Source organism: Oryctolagus cuniculus, chromosome 4, assembly GCF_964237555.1.
Source record: "Oryctolagus cuniculus chromosome 4, mOryCun1.1, whole genome shotgun sequence".
Lineage (NCBI taxonomy): Eukaryota > Metazoa > Chordata > Mammalia > Lagomorpha > Leporidae > Oryctolagus > Oryctolagus cuniculus.
In genome coordinates, this window is record NC_091435.1 from 118699885 (window position 1) to 118721198 (window position 21314).

Genomic DNA, 21314 nt, shown 5'->3' on the forward strand with positions numbered 1-21314 from the left:
TACAGAGTTTCTCGTCTTTTTGCTTCCTGTTTTGCTACACACACGGCTTTTGTCTTTCCTTTTAGTCCTTCGGTTGGCTAGGGTAGAGTCTGAAGATGCTGTGGCACTGAATTTTGTAATCATTTCTCAATTATGTACTAGATTAGATATTCCTATATTTTGTTTAATAGGCATGCATGCCACTATTACTATTACACACATGTGTCATACAAATGCAGTCAACCCTTATTATTCATTAATTCCACATCTGTGAATTCACATTTTCACTAAAATTTATTTGTAACACCAAAATCCGTGTAGTATTTTCACAATAGTTCACAAACATGCACAGAGAGATGATTATTTTGAGACATGTAATGCACATTTCCAGGTTCAAGTTGAAAAGATGCTTGTCTGTTGTCTTATTTCAGTTTTCATACTGCAAACAAGTGTTCTCTCTGTGGTTTATTTAGTGCCACATCTTTTCTGCTTCTGTACTTTCCGTTAGTGTTTTTACTATTTAGCAGATTTCCCAAACACAATGCCAAAGTTTTGTTGATGTTCTTAACTGTAAGAAGGCTGTAATGTGCCTTATAGGGAAGGGGAAAAAAGTGTGTTAGAAAAGCTTTATTATGGCGTGAGTTACAGTACTACAATCATGATTTAAATGTGTTGTGAATCATGAGTATAAATAAGTGATGTCTTTAAATATAAACACACATAAAATAAGGTTGTATATCAATGAGTCGATAAGAAGCTCTCAGGGATCAGAAGCTCTCAGGGAACTAACTGTATATCCTGCAGGAGCAATGAGTTAGTATTTGTTAATTTAGTATTCATAGTGACTTTACAGAGCATAACTACCACATACTCATTTCCTAGATATATCATGATGCGAAAAAGTTTGTGTAAAATTATTTTAGATGAGAAAAAGCAGGCAACAAAACAATAATTGCATTAATAAACAGGGTGGCTTCTTATATTAAATCCCATAGGGAAATTTAGATGGAGTAAAGAAAAAGAGACAGAAAAATTGGACCACTGGAGAGTAGATGGTGAGAAAATGCTTGTCGATGAGATAGCATTCGTGCTGAGCCCTGAATCCCTAGAAGTAGCCAGTCATGAGAAGTTGGAAGTAAGGAGCAGGTGATTCAAGCAGAACAGTAAGTGTAACAATTTTAAAGCAAGATTAAGTGTGCTACTTGCATATTCCAAGAACAGAAAGGACTTTGGGACCATGGTAAAGGGTTTGATTTTAAGTATAACACTTATTAAAAGTTTCCCTTGGCACTTGAAGGATGAACTACAGACAAGTCAGTAAGGAAGGTGATGACAGGATCCAGATGAGAGACAGTGGTGGCAAACTGTAACTGTAGTGATTGAGTGGAATGCGAATGGATTCAAGACGCTGACCATTTGGGGAGGATAAGTAAAGACAGGAATTAAAGATATCTCCTGGGTGACTGGAGCCATTTGGGTAAGAATGGTACTTGGGGGAAGAAAAGTTCCTTCCAGCCGAAATTATGAATTCTGATGGTGATATCTAGAATGCAGTTGGAGAGATATATACAGAGTTAAGTTATAAAAATATTTAGATATCATTGCCAAATGGGTAGCATGTAAAGCCTAGATCCTGGAAGTGATTATCTAGCAAGAAGAGCAGAGAATTGAACAGGCAAATCCTGGATAGAACAACATTAAGGACAAGTATAGGAGAAAGAAAAGAAAACCCAGGAGGAACCCCTACTAAAGCAGTAAAGAAGGAAAGGTTTAAAAATATCTTCCTTCACTCACAGGCATTAAAATGGTCCTACAATTACATAAATTTGGTTGCCCATATTGTGAAAGTTTTTCTTATAACAGGATGACGATTAAATCAGTGTGTCTTTCTTATTATTTGCTTATTCACTAATGACATTGAATATTTGCTTCTTTTAAAATGATATATTTGCTCTCAGAATTTCATACAGGAATAATTTTTATAATTTTCTTAAGCCAACAACTATACAAAATGAATAAATGTTCTTTTATGGCAAATAAATTATTCACTGCCAGAAGTTACTGGAGACCTTTAACTCCCAGGCAGTAAAAGGGAGCATAGCAACTAAGGTCATTCTCCAGGACATGTAGCCACAGACCATATGCTATGTTTGGTCCCCCTGTACTTGACATTCTCAATTGTTTTTGGCAGCTGAGGTTACCTATTTCTAAATTAAGCAATAAAATGCTGAAAGATGGCCACAATTGCAGATGGGCAAGTACCACAAACCTAATGATAATTTTGTTTGTTTGTTATTCTTCTATTATTATCGTTTTACAACAGAACTTAGGGGATTTTTATTCATTTTAAATCATTTGTTGTTATAAACAATAGAAAACTAGGCTTGCTGCCATGGCTGCAGGCATAGCTCAGAGCTTGATAAAGATGAATGTAACACTCTCACACAGCCTCATCTGACTCCATGCTGAAACCAAGTGGAACCGGAGCTGCCTACCTCAGGAAAGGAAAACCTCTCCCAGCCCTCTGCCAGAAGCCTCAAGTGACCTTGCTCTGCCCCCACCCTGCCCCACCCTGCCCCAAATTCTCCACTCCCACACAGCCTCTCTTTCATGGTTAGAGGTTCTCTCCCCCTCTCCTTTCATTGATATCAAAGACTGTGTCGAATTGTTCTCTCTGTCTTTAGCAGTCAGCACAGTGACCAGTCAATTGCAGGTTCTCAGTAAATGTTGAAATAAAATGTAAACTTTATAATTGCACCACTTTCAAAACTCTGTTTGTTCATATAAAGCTTATTATTCTTTCAGTTTAATTAACCAAATATGATGTGAGGATTTTTTTTTTCTTTTTTAAAGTGTCAATAGTCAGGGCGGTTGCTGCCCTGTGGCACAGCAGGTTTAAGCCTCTGCATGCGTCATAGTATCCCACATGAGTGTTAGTTTGCAACCCTACTAGCCACTTCCTTTTTTAATCTGGATCCTGAGGATATATATTCTTTTTATTTTTTAATGTTTTATTTCAGAATGGTTTTAAATTTACAAAGCAAAAATTTGAAGTAGTAACGCAAATAGTGCCATAGAACCTTCATCTCATTATTAACATCCCACAGTAGTTTGTCACAATTAATAACCACATCCAGTTTCCCTTCTTTAAAAATACAAACTCCTATCCCTCCTAGCCTCTAGTAATCAACATTCTGTGTTCAGATTCAGATTTATTTTTCCCCCACAGGCAGAGTTAGACAGTGAGAGAGAGACAGAGAGAAAGGTCTTCTTTCCGTTGGTTCACCCCCCAAAATGGCCACTATGGCTGGCGCTGCGCCGATCCGAAGCCAGGAGCCAGGGGCTTCTCCTGGTCTCCCATGCTGGTGCAGGGCCCAAGGACCTGGGCCATCCTCCACTGCCTTCCCGGGCCACAGAAGAGAGCTGGACTGGAAGAGGAGCAACCGGGACAGAATCTGGCGCCCAGACCGGAACTAGAACCTGGTGTGCCAGCGCTGCAGGCAGAGGATTAGCCTAGTGAGCCATGGCACAGGCCCATATTTTTTTTTATTTTTGACTCATGAAGGCTAACTGCAGTATTTGTCTTTCTGTATGTGGTTTATTTCCTTCAACATCATGTTCTCTAGTTCTATCCATTTTGCTGCAAATGGCAAGATTTCATTCTTTTTATGGCTGAATAGTATTCTATTGTGTATATCTACTACATTTTCTTTTTTATATAAAACTTTTATTTAATTAATATAAATTTCTTAAATACAACTTTTGGATTATAATGGTTCTTCCCCCCATACCCACCCTCCCACCCTCAGACCATCACACCTTCTACTCCCTCTCCCATCCCATTCTTCATTAGGCTTCATTTTCAATTATCCTTATATACAGAAGATCAACACTATACTAAGTAAAGATTTCAACAGTTTGCACCCACACAGACAAAGTATAAAGTACTATTTGAAGACAAGTTTTACCGTTAACTCTCATAGTACAACTCATTAAGGACAGAGGTCCTACAAGGGGAGCAAGTGCACAGTGACTCCTGTTGTTGACTTAACAATTTACACTCTTATTTTGATGTCAGTGATCACCCAACGCTCTTTTCATGAGTTGCCAAGGCTATGGAAGCCACTTGAGTCCACAAACTCTGACATTATTTAGACATGGCCATAGTCAAAGCGGAATTTCTCTCCTCCCTTCAGAGAAAGGAACCTCCTTCTTTGATGGTCCCTAAAATACCTCTGAGAAGCAATATTTCAATGCATATTTACGTGTTAAAATCTTTTAAGATAGCAACCAACATTTTAAGAAATGTTCCAGAGAACAGTGGACCACAGAAAGTCTGGGTGTTTGCAATGCAAATTGTCAATCTCCTCTGTCAAAGTTACTGGGTCTCTGTTTCATCATTTGTTGAATGGCAATGTTTGACCAGAGAATCTATTCTAGAATATTCCTTCTAGATTTTTAAAATATTTTTTTTATTTATCTGAAAGGCAGATTTACAGAGAGAAAGGAGGAGAGAAGATAGAGAGAGAGGAATAGACAGGGATCTTCCATGTGCTGGTTCAATCCCCAAATGGCTTCAATGGAAGGAGTCAAAGCCAAGAGGGTCTCCTACATCATCAGGGTCTCCTACATGGGTGACAGGTACTTGGGCCATGTTTTGCTGCTTTCCAGAGGAACATTAGCAGGGAGCTGTATTTGAAATTGATCAGCCGTGACACAAACACCCAATATGGGATGCTGGATCTCAGGTGGCGTTTTAACCCACTACACTACAATGCTGGTCCCAGTTCCTTCTAGTTTTGTCCTCTGTAGTAAAACAACAATATCATAACTCATCAAGAAAACTTTATGTAAAAGAACAGGGACACAGAGAAAAAGAGAGATGAAAGATGAAAGGCTCTTTAAGAGCTACTTGTCCATCAAGACAAGCTGTCTTTCTTGCATTATTTCAGGATTGTTCAAAAACCATTTGTTGTGTCTCATGACTATTACTAAAGAGTTGCTTAGACGTGCAACATCAGTGGAGGGAGAATTCTAATGTAAATGAGTAACAGCATTTTATTTCAATATGTGTACATTTTTCTTAATTTACTTCCAGGGAGAAGTAAATTTGTTCTGTGTTCTTACTGCATTGATCAAGGAATAACCAGAGTAAAGGGAACTAATGTCCACTGTTGCCATTCGTTGTTACTGGAACTTTATCTTCCTAATATGCATAACCTCCCCGAATCCTGTAATAATTATCTAAGTACCATGTTCATGTCAGTCATTTTACATATGAAGAAACTAGCTTGGTTAGCACATGCTAGAAATAAGATTTGAATGCAGATTTTATCCCATGCACTATCTCTACTATTATCCAAATTAAAGAAAATAACATTATAATGATATGATAAAAATGAATATTTAGTCTTTGTGTCCACTTCCTAATACACAGCTAATAAAACCCTTGCTAAAAATATCCTTTGTGTGCCGATGCTATGACTAGTGACCGAGGGCCTCTGGACAGCCTCAGGGTTGGGGGTGATTGCAGAAAGACTGAGTCATGACTAGGGGATGATTTTATGATTTTTCAGCCTTATCCTCTGACCTCTGGGAGGTGTGAGGGACTGAAGACTGTTAATTCCCAAGGGCCAGTGATTAATTCGATCATGCCTGTATAATGATCATATAAAATCTCTGAATGACGTGCATGTCAGACTGACGAGCACATCAAGGAGCCAGAAGGGTGGTGCACTCAGAGAAGCTCTGCATCCTCCCTCAAGCTCGTTCCTTGTCTTGTGAATCTCATCCATTTGGCTGTTGTTGGGTTCAATCTTTTATGATAAACCATCAAATGTAAATAAAATGTTCCCTGAGTTTTGTGAGTGACTCTAGTAAATTATTGAACACAAAGAGGAAGTCCTGGCAACCCCTGGTTTAGAACTAGATAGTCAGAAATGCAGGTCAGAAACTAGTTGGTCAGAAAACCTGGGACTTAATGACTGATATCTCAAGTTGGGGCAGTTTTACAGGACAAAGTCCTCAACCTATGGGATCTGTGCTAACTTTAGGTTGTTAATACCAGAATTGAGTTTTTTGTATTATGAGATAAGCTATTTTTTAGATTATTTGTTTTTATTGGCACACAATCATTGTTTAATTGTAAGGCACTCAGTCACTCAGTTGATGTCCAGAGAGTGGAAAATTCATTGGGAAGAGAAAAACCTACACATTTGGAGTCAGAATATTATGAATAAAAATAGCCCAATTGCTTAATTACAGGAGGCTCCATAAGAGGCAAAACTTTAGAGGGTCAACTCTTGCACCACACTGCTTAGGATCAAATCTCTGCTTCAAGACATTGAATAAGTCACTCAACCTTACTGTGCCTCAATTAAAATGGGGATGACAGTGGCCACTATTGAGGCCTAGGGTGTAAAGCCACCACCTGTGATGCTGACATTACATATGGGCACCAGTTTGTGTCCCAGCTACTTCATTTCAAATCCAACTCCCTGATAATGGTCTGGGAAAAGCAGTGGAATATGGCCAAAGTATTTGGGCCCCTGCCACCCACATGGGAAACCTGGATGAAGCTTCTGGATATTGGCTTCAATTTGTCCCATGGCTGGCCTTTGAAGACTTCAGGGATTGAATCAGCAGATGGAAGATCTTTCTCTCACTCTGTCTCTCTTCCTCTCTCTCTGTAATTCTGACTTTCAAAGTAAATAAATACATCTTTTTTTTTTTTTAAAAAAAAAAAGGGGGGGATGACAATGATAATGCCTGCAATGTAAGTTTGAGAGTCAGATGTATTAATACACATAATGAATTTATCTCCTTATGCCTACTCCAAGTAAATTTAACTATCGTTATACCAGGCACCCAAAAAGGCATTTAATTTTGTTTAATGATTACATTATTTCACCTCATGATTAAAATAGCCTTGAGATAGGCAGCATTATCATTTTCGTCTTCCTGATAGGAAAACTGAAACGCAAAAAACCAAACAACTGGCCCAATGTAACATCACAGTAAATGACAGAGCTGGGTTTTAACCTAAATTCTCTAAAGCCAAAGTCTTAGTTCCTTCTAGTAAATCATATTTTTAAAATTTATTCATTTATTTCAAAGTCAGAGTAAAATGAGAGAGAGAAAGAGAGAGAGAGAAAAAAATCTTCCATCTGTTTGTTCACTCCCCAAAAAGCCACAATCATTGGGGCTGATACCAAGAGCCAAGAACTCTATCTGGGTCTCACACACAAGTAGTAGGGGCTGAAATACCTGGGCCATCCTCTACTGCTTTCTCAGGCACATTAGCAGGGACGTGGAATTGGATTGGAAGTGGAGCAGCCAGGACTTGGACTGGCACTCCAATGTGGGCTGCTGGCATCACCAGCAGCATCTTAATCTGTTGTGCCACAATGCTAACCCTAGTAAATCATATTTAAAACAGATTTATTTCACAGGATAATTAATGCTAGGTGTCACAATAAACAAACCACAGAGCTTCAGGTGCGTAAACAGAAGTATGTTCCCTTTGTTCAGTTTAATGGTGGCCTATTTACAGCCTTTTACTCCAAACTGCACTATACCATGTGGAACACATGGACACCAAAATCTCTATGACAGGTGACAAGAAAGATCTAGAAGGTGCACAGCTTGTTTTGTTTTTAAAAATTTATTTATTTATTTATTGGAAAGTCAGAGTTATAGAGGAGAGGCAGATATATAGAGAGAGATCTTCCATCTTCTGGTTCACTCCCCAAATGGCCACCATGGCCAGGGCTGGGCCAAGGTGAAGCTAGCAGCCAAGAGCTTCATCCGGGTCTTCCGTGTGGATGCAGGGGCCCAAGGATTTGGGCCATCTGCTGATGCTTTCTCAGGCACATTATCAGGGAGCTGAATTGGAAGTGGAACAGCTGGGACTCAAACCAGTGCCCACATGGGATGCTGACACTGCAGGCAGCAGCTTAACCTGCTACACCACACCACCAGCCTGAAGGTGCACAAGCTTTTAATGACTTAACACATAGGCACACAAACACATCCATATATAACCCATTGGTTTAGACTAATTACATAGTCTTAGTGTAACTTCAAAGGAGGCTGGGAAATGCAGGAGAGCAACTGAATGTTTGATGATCTTTGTCTCTGCCAAAATAAGCTATTGATTAAATAAACGTTTGGATTCCTGGATGTCCTACTTTAGAACTCTTCATATTTTGAGAAAACACCTTATCAAAGCTTTAATGGCAAAACTACTGCAATGAACACTTACTGTTTGATCTCTTCAACAATACTATCTTCTTCTCTGAAATATTTTCAGAAAATAGAGTATAAAAGTCTCTATGCAATGATAATTTTTATATTCTATCTTCTAGAGCCATTGGCAACCACAGGGATTGAGCTACCCTTAGGTGTGCTATATAATAAACCTTAAGAGGAGGAAGGAAACTGATTTCTACATGAATTTGATAAGACTGAATTAGAACCATGTGTTGATCAACAGAATACAACTATGTCACATAATATATATATATATATAGACATATACTTATATATCTCATATATAAACCCTGAATGATAAAAACAAAGCATAACTTTCTACTGTTTTCTTCAAAACTGCTAGTAGAATATTTATATTTCTTTTAAAAACTAGCATTTCTTCAGTTACTGTTTGCACCATGCTCAAGTTCAAGAGGTTTTCTAAAGCTATTAGTCATAGGTTTCTCAATCCCAAATTATTCTCTTTAAATTATGATGCATTATAATATCATCAGTGGAGGAGTTTGTGGGCTCGTCCTGTGAGGCCCACACTGTAGGGATGGTAGGGCAATGGCGTTCTTCAACAAGAAGCACCAGAGACAGTTTCAGTGAACATGTCCATTGATTAGCAATCAGGCACAAGCTTTCATAAGGTAGGCAAAAGGGAGACATAGCATGGGGTGGTAATAGCAATCCTACCGGGCAGAGGGAATGGTGGCGCCAAAGCCCTTTACCAATCATCATATAGGTTACATAGCTCCTAGAGCTGTCCTACAGGACTTCCCCATATCCAGGAGTTGTTTATCTAACTGATGGTTACAAGGCCCCTCAACAGGAGGTGGAGGTGGGGGAATGTGCCTGGGGCCCCTGCCACCTGCCAGCAGTAAGGGAATGTGTGGGTCTCAGTGTGCTCAGTCCTCAACCAGGGTTTTTCTCAGGGGGCACGATGTGCCAGGCCTTCTCGACCACCTGCATAGGCTAGATAGGCAATCTTCCAGCTAGGCACAGGATCACCCACAGGAGTTTATGGAGAATAATTTTATTGTTTTCACAACTACAACTTATTTTTATTCCTTAACTATGTATTTACTAACTACTTTGTATGTGTGTAAAAATGAAGCCCCTAAAGACACACAAATGCAAAAACTTTAAAGTCAACAGTTGAAAGATAAGCCAGTTCATTTAAAGATAAAATAATGTTTTGCCACATTTAAAATGTATTTAAATATCATGTTTCAAAATGCTAATCCTTTCATTCATTTTTTCTAGAAAAAAATCCATTTTAAAAAATATAAACCTTTAAAGAATTTAAAAATGAAAATATTTCTAGGAAATCAAGATGTTTTGTGCAAAATACATTTTTAAATTACATAAGCCTTAATGAATAGGAAAAATATGAATTCATTCTTTGCTAAATTATATGTTACCTCAAAAATTATGGTGATGGTGTTAGATAAACACTTTCAAAAATAAGTGATCCAGTATTTAATGAATCTTAAGTTTATGGTTCATCTCCAGGACTAATAACAAGGCAGGATTTTTACCTTCTTTTCACTCCATCATAAAGATTGAGTTTATAAGTTCTTATTTTTGAGCCAAGGGATTCACATTTTGAAAATTTCTTTTCACTGTGCTGGAGCATCTTGTCTTAAATTGTCATTATGCATCACTCATCACTATCAACGTCAAAGGCAATAGCACCAGCTGTTCCTGTCTCAGATAAAAATTCTCTAGCTTCAGATTTTAGATGCTGACCATCCTATAATTTCTGTACTGCTTAATAGACTGTCAGTTTGATTAGAAATGAGAATTTCTAGCCTGGCTTAAATAACAATATCTCTTTGTATTATAAATATGAACTGATATAGCTCAAGAAGTTCCTCAGACTCTCCCCCCGCCCCTGGCAGGTCTCTCCCACATTCCTTAGGCAAAACCTCCATTCTCCTAGTCCAAATGGCTGCCTGAGCTCCAGGTACCATGTTGTTATCTCAGGTATCAAATGGTCTGCCTCTTTACAGTCGTTTCCTACTACAAAAGTCACATACAATACTTTCATTTATACCTAATTGGCCAAAGTGTCACATGGCTGAGCCTTGAGTACAAGTGAAAAGGGGACATGTAGCCTTTTGTCAATATGTCCACTAAAAATAATTGAAGTTATTGCAAAGAGAAAAAGAATGGATTGTGGGAGGCAGCTAGAACATTGACTAGACATTTGTACAATTTACAGTCAAAAGAAAGAGCACAATCACTATCACGTGTGAAGAAGAAAGAGTATATATGTATTAACTTCACTTTAGTAATGGAAGTTTAAGTAAGTCATAGGAAAAATCGTGTCATGGGAACCTGGTTGGGAACCAATATTATCTATGTATTATAGACTGAATGTTGTATCCCTTCCAAAGTTCATAAATTGAAGTGGGAAAAGTAGAAGGTAACAAAATCATCAGGAGGAGCCCTCAAGAATGGGATTAGTCCCCTTCCAAAAGAGACCATAGTGAACTCTCATCACATGTCAACAACTGAAAGCAAAACTGGAATCTGGAATATGCAACCTGGAAACAGGCCCTTAGCATAACCCAACCATTTGGGCAACTTGATCTCAGTCTTGCAGCTTCCAGAAATGGGAGATATATATTTCTGCTGTTCATAAGCCATCTGGTCTATGGTTCTTTTTTATAGCAGCCCAAACTCATCAGGACACCATGTATAGAGAAAGCTGGTCCAAAGTGAAATACAGAGGAAAGGAAAAAGGAACAGAGAGAAAGAAGGGGGTTATCCTCATTTTGCTTTGAGCTAACTTAGTGGTTTTTTTTTTTTCTTATTGATCAAAAGGATACAAAGCAGAAAAAGCTCCTAAAGGCATAAAAATTGAGAGGAAGCTGATATTTTTGAATACTTGCATTTTATCAGGTTCTAGTCCAGTATATTTATGCCTTGTAACTGGTATTTAAACACGTAATTAGAAAGATAGCATCTATTGAGTCATTATTTAGCCAAGCAATCGATAAGTGCAGGTAATCTATCTTCAATGGCAATGAAATTAATCTTCAAAATTTTATGTTCCATGCCAATACAAGGAAGAGAAATCCACCTTGCCCGCATCACCTCCCACTAAGCACTTTGTCCTATGTCAATCACTATTATTGGGGGTCTATGTGACAGAAATAATAATCTTACTCATTCAACTCTTATTCATAATGAGTTTTCTCTTGTTATCCTCTCTTAGAGGCCCTGGGAGGCTGAACATTTAATGTAGATTTCATTCATGCTCATCACATAATAATCCTGGAAAGTTTAGTAAAGTAATCTCTGGGAAAAGTCTACCTTAGGAATAAAAGCTAAATCCTAATGATGAGAATAATGTTGGCTTCGTCAGGATCTACCTTTTGAGAACCTCAGTGTGCTCTATGATTTGCAGGGAGAGTAACCATCTTGAGATCCTAGGAGAAAAAGTCAGCCACTGATAAAGTCTAGGTGGGATGACAGAAGAAACCTGATTCCTTGATAACTTTTCAGAACAGATGCACCAAACTTTGAATGCCCATTTGGAATCCTTACTAAGTAAAAGGTATAAATATCTGTTTTGAGTTATTCTTAGTCATGTTTTCTATTGCTCAGAAACAAATATTTTTTAAGTGAGATGGTGTGTGGCTTTAAAAGCTTTTCTGAATATTACGTCCTCTCTCAAGATCTTCTAAAATCATTGTACTCTATGCCAGGGAAACATGGAACTACTCATTTTCCAGGATTCCTTCAGCATTCCTTTTTTCCCCTTTCCCCCATCTACTACAATGATCACCGTTAGAGTTTTCAGCATGTGACGTGCTGTTCTGATATCAACAGTCTTTTTGCTAAGAAGAGTCTTCAAACACTATCAAGGTGCATAGGAAGGCATGCCTTTCCCTCTCTTGAAATTATGCCACCTGTTGTTCCATTCTTTTTCTGTGTGGACAAGGTACCATGGCAAACCAGACACATGCCTATGGCAGTGTTTCTGGTTGTGTCCACAGGAAGACCATCTTTATCATTTCAAAGTGGATTCTACTCCTGTGGAAATACACACACACACACACACACACACACACACAAGCTATATATTTAGATGCCACCTCTATCTGTTTTTTTGGTACTTAATCATTTAATCAACAATCTTATATGACTTGAATTATCCGCTCCACTTTAGAAAATTAAACTTGTCTAAAATCAAAATGGTGGTAACTAGAAAAGACAGGCTTAAATGGCATACATGACCCTGCAACTTTTAATTTTATTTTTCCACTTTATTTCATTTCCTCCACTGGGTAGCATACCATTTCTGGTTCTTACTAAGTCACAGATGAGAAGAAAAAAATAGGATAACTTAAATGACTTTTAAAGCAAAAAATAAACACCAAATGAGTGGTACAAACAATGTTACCCTAGGAACTCAGAGGAATAAATGTTAACGGGAAGGCTGTTTCACTACTTAACAATCACCAATAAGATGAGTCATAATTACTTTCCCTAATTAGATTCCACTGTTTGTCATGGCTCCTGTTATCCTTTGCATTGTTCTCTTGCTAGTGATTCTTTTGCTATTATATAGTCACAGAATGCACAGATTACTCATTCCTTTCCAGACTACTTGAAAACTATTTGCAGGAGGGAGAATCCAAGCCGCGGCAATGCATGGGAAAGAAAGCAAACTTGCTGGTAGAGCTGATGACAGTCCTCAGCAATTTGTGTGTTGCTGATTCAGTCCCAGGCACCCTAACATGACCTCTATCACATCATAAAACTTTCTGGAATTTGTGGTTATATGCTTGACAGAGATATATTTATTAAATAAGTGCAGCTAATTAGGAATAAAGTTTTCTTAAGTGAAGGGTTGTGCATACAAGACTGGATGTCTTTGTTTTCTTATTCAATAAACAATAAGTGCCTTTTGTATTAGGTGTTGTGCTAGGATTTAGGAATTTGGAAAAAATTGAGAAGGTGTCTTCTTGTGGAAAAAAAGGAGTTAGTGAAAGGTATAGGAAGGAAGAATAGAAAGAAGGAACAGATGTAATGAAGAAAGGAAGTGTGGGGGGAGGGGAGGAGAGAGAGAAGGGAGGAAGGAAATGAAGGAGAGACTCTCATTTGGAAAATATATGAATGGCCCAATCTACCCACATAGTATTACAGTGCAGGGATAACTAATTTCTTCATTTATTTATTCAGTAAATAACTGTTAAAAATTAAGGAAGTACTATCTTGCAAAAATTATATGTATGATTTCTATCCTATCTATTAGGTTTAGAAGAGGCAAGATGTTTTCATGAGTGGTACGGTTCTTGACTTGATTTTTGTTCATCCTATGTTATCTTATGCAGATCATATGACTGTGTGGGTGTCACTTCCTTGATATATGAAACGAAGTAGCTCTCCATGCTTTTTCTAACCTTCCAGGTTGCTAAAAGTATCAAAAGAGATAATGCTTTTAAAATCTATCTCTTGTTTTGGATTGTCAGCCATTTTACAAATGTAAATAAAATTTTTCCACTTAGTCATCCTTCATCTGATAGAATTACCATTGAACAAAAAAATTATGTGCTTGCAAGTGTGAATTCAGCATTGTAAACTCACTACCAATATAATAGAAATCAGAGACAATATATGAAGGGTAAATTTTCCTAGGTTTGGGCTAATAGCAGTGCATCATGAAATTCTTTGCTACAGCATATCATAACAAAAGTTTATTCTTGTCCCTCCTAAAAACATTCCCCATTTGGTTGGAATATGGTAGCTTTGCCAAAGCACATAGAAAGGATGATTAAATGGCATTTTTTTATGATTAGACACAAAAACTTTCTGGAAGATGTACTGATCACCAGACTGGAGACCCCTGATCCTCAGATTAAAACTAATGCCATTGTACTAGTTAAAGTGATCATTTTAAGTGCATAACGGATCATAAAGATAGGAATAAGTATCAAAGGGACTGCATAAAAAGACCAAGTGTCTGCTAATAACAATATATAGAATTAAAAAAGAGAGAATGATCTAACATGCAAAGCAGGCCACACAGCAGACTCATAGAATGACAAACACCCTAAACAGCACTCTGGCCTCAGAATCAGCCCTGAAGATAATAGGATATGGCTCAAAAGCCCAGGAGAGCATTTCAGGCATGGAAAGCCAAGTCACTGTGGCAAAATATGCCCTACATGAAAGATCTCTGAGAGTGAGATCCCAGAGGAAAGAAAGGACCATCGCAGAAGGAGGTACCTTTCTTTGAAGGGAGGAAAGAACTTCTAATATGAGAGAACTCTAATGTCAGAGTTTGTGAGCTTAAAAGGCTTACATAGGCTTGGCAGCTCATGACAGGAGCCTTGGGTGATCACTGATGTCATGAATAAGAATGTTAATTGTTAGATCAACAACAGGAGTCACTGTGCACTTGCTCCCCATGTAGGACCATCTGTCCTTAATGTGTTGTACTATGAGAATTAACAGTAAAACTTGTCTTCAAACAGTACTTTATACGTTGTGTGGGTGCAAACTGTTGAAATCCTTAGTATAGAGTTGATCTTCTGTATATAAAGATAATTAAAAATGAATCTTAATGAAGAATGGGATGGGAGAGGGAGTAGGAGGTAGGATGGGAATGGGGGTGGGAGGGTGGGTATGGAGGGGAAGTACCACTGTATTCCAAAAGCTGTACCTATGAAAGCCATATTTATTAAATAAAAGCTTTCAAAACAATTGCGTTTTTGAAAATTTTGATGAAATTTTAGCTATATATATCATATGACTAATTTCCCATTAGAAAAATCACCCAAATGTTGCCAGTGAAACCCTTCATGTTTTCCTCAGAGGGTTTGTATTCCTGGAACATCCCTGGGAAGATATACAAACATTATTATAATAAATACTCAGGCAGAGGCCAGTGTTGTGTCACAAGAGGTTAAGCCTCTACCTGCCATGTTGGCATCCCATTTGGCCACTGGAGTGTGAGACCTAAAAGATGCTACATTGGAACAATGTGGAGGCCACTGGGGGAGTGAACCAGTGGATGGAAGACCTCTCTCTCTGTCTCTGCCTCTGCCTCTCTGTAACTCTGCCTTTCAAATGAATGAATAAATCTTAAAAAAAGAGCAGAGTCAGAAGAATAAAGATAAGTCAAAAGCAATGGAAGTAACAGGTATAGTTAGTCTTCAATATGCTGTTATTTTTCTTTGTTTCAATGTTGTGCTTGGGGGATACAAGTGAACTACAAATAGCCTTGAAGACAATAACTATGTGTAATATTTTCCATTCATTTAAAAATATTGAATGACAATTATTTTTCATAGAATTGAAATAAGATATATTCTAAGATATACAATTTACTCTCTTTCCCACCAAGACTCTTAGAATCTAATAATGGAGACATTGCTTATATTCAAATAATTGTAAGTTGAATGAGTATAGGAAAATGACTAAAATGCTGTAAGAATTCAGAGGAAACAGAACTCATATCCCAGTTGATAAACTGACATTCTTCATGGCAGCAGAATACCAGTTGAACTTTAATGGATGAATGAAATTTTAAGAGGTAGAGATGAAGAAAAAATTGAACATAAAAGAATAAACAAAGGTAAAGCAGTTTTTGACAGGAGTACAGAATAAGTAAAAGTCTTTAAAGGAGAATTTAGAAGGTGAGACTAAAAACAAAAGTAACAAACTCATAAAATAAAATTTCTGATTGTAATTAAGAAAATGAAGATCCTCTCATAGGTATAAATGTTAATCAGTACAGATAAATTATTTAATTCCACTATAATTGGAACATCTTTGTAGATTTTATTAAACACAAATCATGAAATGAGCACCTTGTCAGATACTTAGAGAAATTTAGAGTTTTCAGTACAGAGAAAACTCTGTGATTGTCCTAGTTTCACATACAAATACAATTTTCCCCAGTCCTCCAATAATAATGCTAAAATGTTCCAGGTATATATCATAAATATATCTATCATGATACTGAAGGACTGAGAATTTGATTTAGCAACATATGAGCTCACAGCTACTTCCTTCCTCTTGATATTCACATACAGAAATTCTAAAGAACTACTTGGCATTAAATTCTTTGTTCCCTACTTTTTGTTGTGCAATAAATTAGAAGTTTTCTGGGGCCACCATTGTGGCACACTGGGTTAAGCCACAGCCTGCAGTGCTGGCATCCCAGATGGGCCACAGTTTGAGTCTTGGCTGCTCCACTTCTAATACAGCTCCCTGCTGATGTGCCTGAGAAAGCGGCGGAAGATGACCCAAGTCCTTCAATCTTTGCTACCTATGTGGGAGACCTGGAAGAAGCTCCTGGCCCAGCCCTGGCTAATGCCACCATTTAGGGAGTAAATCAGCAGATAGAAGATCCACCCCCTTCCCTCATCCCTTTCCTTCTTCCACTCTGTAATTCTGCCTTGCAAATAAAAATAAAATCTTCCAAAATAAATAAATAAATTAGAAAGTGTAATTTCATAAACTCATCATAAGAAGAAACTTATGCAAAAATTGAGAACAAAAAGAAGTGAGGTTGACATAACAATAAAATAGCATGATTTTGCAGATAACTTTGAGAAAGAAAAAGAAACTGAGGTCAAATCCATCTTCACTTCCTTTATCTGGCAAAGAAAGACAAGTAAAAGGGGTAGACAAAGCCAGAGGAGTCTGTTCTGCCATATTTGTATGAAATGATAACAAACAGCTAAATTCAAACAACTTTTTCTTTCTTTTTTTTTTATTTGACAGATAGAGTTATGGACAGTGAGATAGAGAGACAGAGAGAAAGGTCTTCCTTCCATTGGTTCACTCCCCAAATTGCTGCTATGGCCGGCGCTGTGCCAGTCCAAAGCAAGGAGCCCGGTGCTTCCTCCTGGACTCCCATGCGGGTGCAGGGGCCCAAGCACTTGTCTATCCTCCACTGCCTTCCCGGGCCACAGCAGAGAGCTGGACTGGAAGAGAAGCAACCAGGACTAGAACCTGATGCCCACATGGGATGCTGGCACCGCAGGCAGAGGATTAACCAAGTGAGCCATGGTGCCGGCTACGGCGGCGGCCCCAACAAACAACTTTTTCTTGTGAGAGGAAGCTTTAAGAGATTTCTTGGATAAATCTAGAAAGTGTCTCTAAAAAGATAAATAGAATATAAATCTCCCCTAAATTTATGCTTTGGATCTTCTTCTAACATCTCAAGCATTTAAATACTGTCATTTTCTGGACAATAATGAAACTCACCTATGTAACTCAGTCATATAAAGACATAATCATCCTTTACCATTTTATGGTAGTCAAAATATGATTAATAGAAATATAGTAAAACCATATAGATACATGACAGTCAGAAAACTTTTCTCCCGTGTAAATTATTATTTTACAAGTATCTGACCTAATTTCTAAATCATTTGGGCATCCTATATTATCTTTTGAAAACAAATCTGTGACATATATTTTTGTTACAGCAATACCAATATTTTATACTTATATTCTTTGTTTTTGAAGAGCCCTTGAATTATATATACTTTTTAAAAGTCATAATGGAAGAATAATATGTTGAATTACTCATTTTGTTTAATTATCAGTATTTTTCTTCTATCCATTGCAATTATTGATTTAATATGAAATCTAAAGTTTGAGGAACATTCTCCAGTCCTTTGCTTCAGAAAAATCTATATTTATTAAGGGAATTATACCAAATTATCCCAAGGAGGGAGGCAAGACAGAAGACCTCTCAAGAAAGGAGACATATTAAACATTGGTCCACAGATTAAGGAAAAAGGTTGTTAGGGGGTTTTTGGAAGTATCATCACCAAAGTTCTGTGCCTCCTCAGTGATGAGAATTGATAGTGCCTCAGAAAGGGACATTGTTCAAAGTCCTTAGCCTCAAGAGAGGGTCCTTTCAAGAGACATTGTGATCTCAGCCAAGGGGGACACCAAACCTATGATATCTGAAATATCTCACTCTGCCTTAGATCTTCTAGACCTTTGTAAGACCTGAAGACAGGAAGTTGGGCAAACCCAGGAGGGGAAAGAATCCAGCAATGATGGAAACGGAATTTCTCATCATTGGTTGATATTTCTGCTTATCACCTCTTTAATTAGTTTTATAAAACTGTAACCTATACTGATCATCTATTTGTATGAGGGTAGGTTTTAAGAGTATAAAAACTGAGCTTTGAGAAGTGGGATGCCAGGTACAGTATTGTGGCTCAGTTGGTCAAGCTGCCACTTGCATCTGGCATCTCACATTGGAGGGCCTGTTCAAGTCCCTGCTGCTCCACTTCCCATCCAGCTCCTTTTTAATGTGCCTGAGAAATCGACAGAAGTTTGCTAGTATGCTTGGGTCCCTGCCACACATGTGGGAGATCCAAATCGAGTTCCTGCCTCCTGACTTCAGTATGGCTGAGTCCTGACTATTGTAGCCATTTGGGGAGTGAAACCAGTAGACAGAAGATTCTCTCCCTCCCTCCCTCCCTCCACCCCCCTTCTATCTCTTTCTGCCATTCAAATTAAGTAAAATAAATCTTTTTTTAAAAGAGGGATATTCCTTTCTTTGAGGAAGCATTCCAAATCACCCGCTTCTATAGGTTAAATGTCTACATTTCTAAAGCTCAGCTTATGAAGCCAAGTTTTGTAGATGGCATTGGTCATACTTCCATGCAATCCAGAACTAAGGAATTTGGTTCCTCACTGCATTTACTTCTCTAGCACTGAGACTATCTGTGTATAAAAGTATTTTAATTTCTGTCAAAATTGGCTGTTCCTTATCCCTGTAGCTTAAACCTAAACAAAAAGCAAATCTTGACAATTCACCCATTATAATAGTATCTCTTTTTATTTTTTATTTAACAGAAAACAGCTTGTCTCCTTAACAGTAAAGAATAAAGTGACAGAAAATAAATGAGTTTCTAAATTTAAAACAAGCATTTTGTTGCCAAAGCAACCAGAATCTGCAATTATATAATGCACATAATCTCCTATCATAGGAGCACAACTAAATATATGCTGGAAATGAACTGATCTTGAAAATTATAATTATTGAAAGAAATGAAGAGATGACATTTTAAAATTTACTGAAGAGTACAATACCATTTTAAAGTGGTAATATGTTCTTGTTATTTTCACCTTTTAAAACTGAAAACAATTTTTTTTCAAAGAATGGCTTCAGACACAAGAGAGATGAATACAAAAATGTAGGGGACTCCAGAAGGAAACCACAAGCAATTTTTTAAGACCAGCCACGTTTATCACATGACAAACGTTGTTGTAGAAACTTTCAGCTATACTGCCAATAAACTTGACCCTGATCTTCATTTTATTTTAATACTTCAGATACTTGAAACATACAAGTCATGATCAAATTATTGAATGTATGCTCACAAATGTACAGATATAATATTTGAAAGGTAGAGAAGGTGATGGCTAGCAATGACATACAATGACATTTTCTTTTTTTTAAGATTTATTTATTCATTTGAAAGGCAGAGTTACACAGAGAGAGGAGAGGCAGAGAGAGAGAGAGAGAGGTCTGCCATTTGATGGTTCATTCCCCAGATAGCCGCAACGGCCAGAGCTGTGCCAATTTGAAACCAGGAGCCAGGAGCTTCTTCCAGGTCTCCCACAAGGGTTCAGTGGCCCAAGTACTTGGGCGATCTTCTACTGTTTTCCCAGGCCATAGAAGAGAGCTGGATCAGAAGTGGAGCAGCCGGGGCTTGAACTGGCACCCATATGGGATGCCAGCACTGCAGGTGGTGGCTTTACCCAATATACCACAATGCCGTCCCCCAAAGACATTTTCAATTGAGATTGATCTAATACTTGTTAAAAACTTGTTTGTATGACATCAGGATGGCAAGGGTGGGGCAAGGGCGGAATGCATTTTTATTGCCAGCTCTTTGATAGTACTTTAACTGTTTTTTCTTCAATATCATTAATTCTTTCTTTTAAAGCCCTTTAATTGGTTCCAAGATGGCAGAATAGCCACGGGGCAGTCTGATTTAGGTTAGGTGAAATTAATATTTAAAAAGTGGAGAAAGTTCACTCTCAAGGTAAAGCTTCGGGGGGAAACTGCTGTGGGAGATCCTATGAAAGCAGTGGAAACAGCAAGGTGCAACAAGACAACAAAACACCCGCAGCTTGGAAAGAAGGCACCCACCCTAGCAAACCAGGTGAGATTGACTACACGAGCCCATGCCGCTGTTCCTACAGCAGGAGGAAGAGCTTAGTGTACTGCACTTTTTTGGGTCTGGCCAGGATCTCTCAGAGCAGCTGGACAACTGCTCACTCAGGGGGAGTGGAGAGGGGGACGAGGAGGGAAAACATCATGTTTCTCTCCCCCTCCTCGCTGCGACAACAGCAACCTGCAGCCAGCAGTGGAAGGGCTGGCACTGTTTTTGTATACAGGCAGGTAGTGGCTGCTCTAGCTTGTGTGCTCGCACCATCAATTATTGAGATCGCCCTCTGGGGCAACCACAGCAATTCAAGAGCAACCATGGAGAAGGTCTCCACTGTGCCAGCTGCACCCACCCAGCAACAGGAGGGGAGGCAGAGCCATCCCCAGGGAAAGGAAGGGCCACCTTCAGGACTTTCTACATGCCTATCACAATTGTGAAGCAAGTGGGGCTGCAGCTTGTGGGTGTTTTGCATGACTGTGAACCAGAGATCTTACCGGAGAGAAAAGCCTATATTCCCCCACTGACATAGATATGGGTGGGAGGACTGGGCTGGAACACACACGGGCAGCAACTCTGGGGACACCTTATTCTCCTTGCAGACAGGATGGGCTATCAGGGCAGAGTGGTTCCTCTTGTACTCCCTAACCATGAGAGCCCTGGCAGCTGAGACTGAGAAAACACTGACTGGGTGAGAGGAGGCAGGATGTAGCTGGGTTCTGGGTAATCACAGAGTGTCTCTGCACATTCTCAGAGCTCCTTGGTTGCTCAGAGCAGCAAACAGCATAGGGAATCGTGCTCACAGGGAAGATTACAGAGATCATATGTGCAGTTTATACAATAGTGTGATTTAGTGTTGAGCATGCTGGGAGCTAACACCTGGGTATTCTTCAGCTTGGAGGAGAATGGGTG

General features: G+C 38.5%; 1 pseudogene; it reads right to left on the minus strand.

Moving 5' to 3' along the window:
• Positions 1-21054, minus strand: part of LOC127482813 (casein kinase I pseudogene) — a 123571-nt pseudogene extending 102517 nt beyond the window's left edge.
• Positions 21055-21314: the final 260 nt, after the last annotated feature.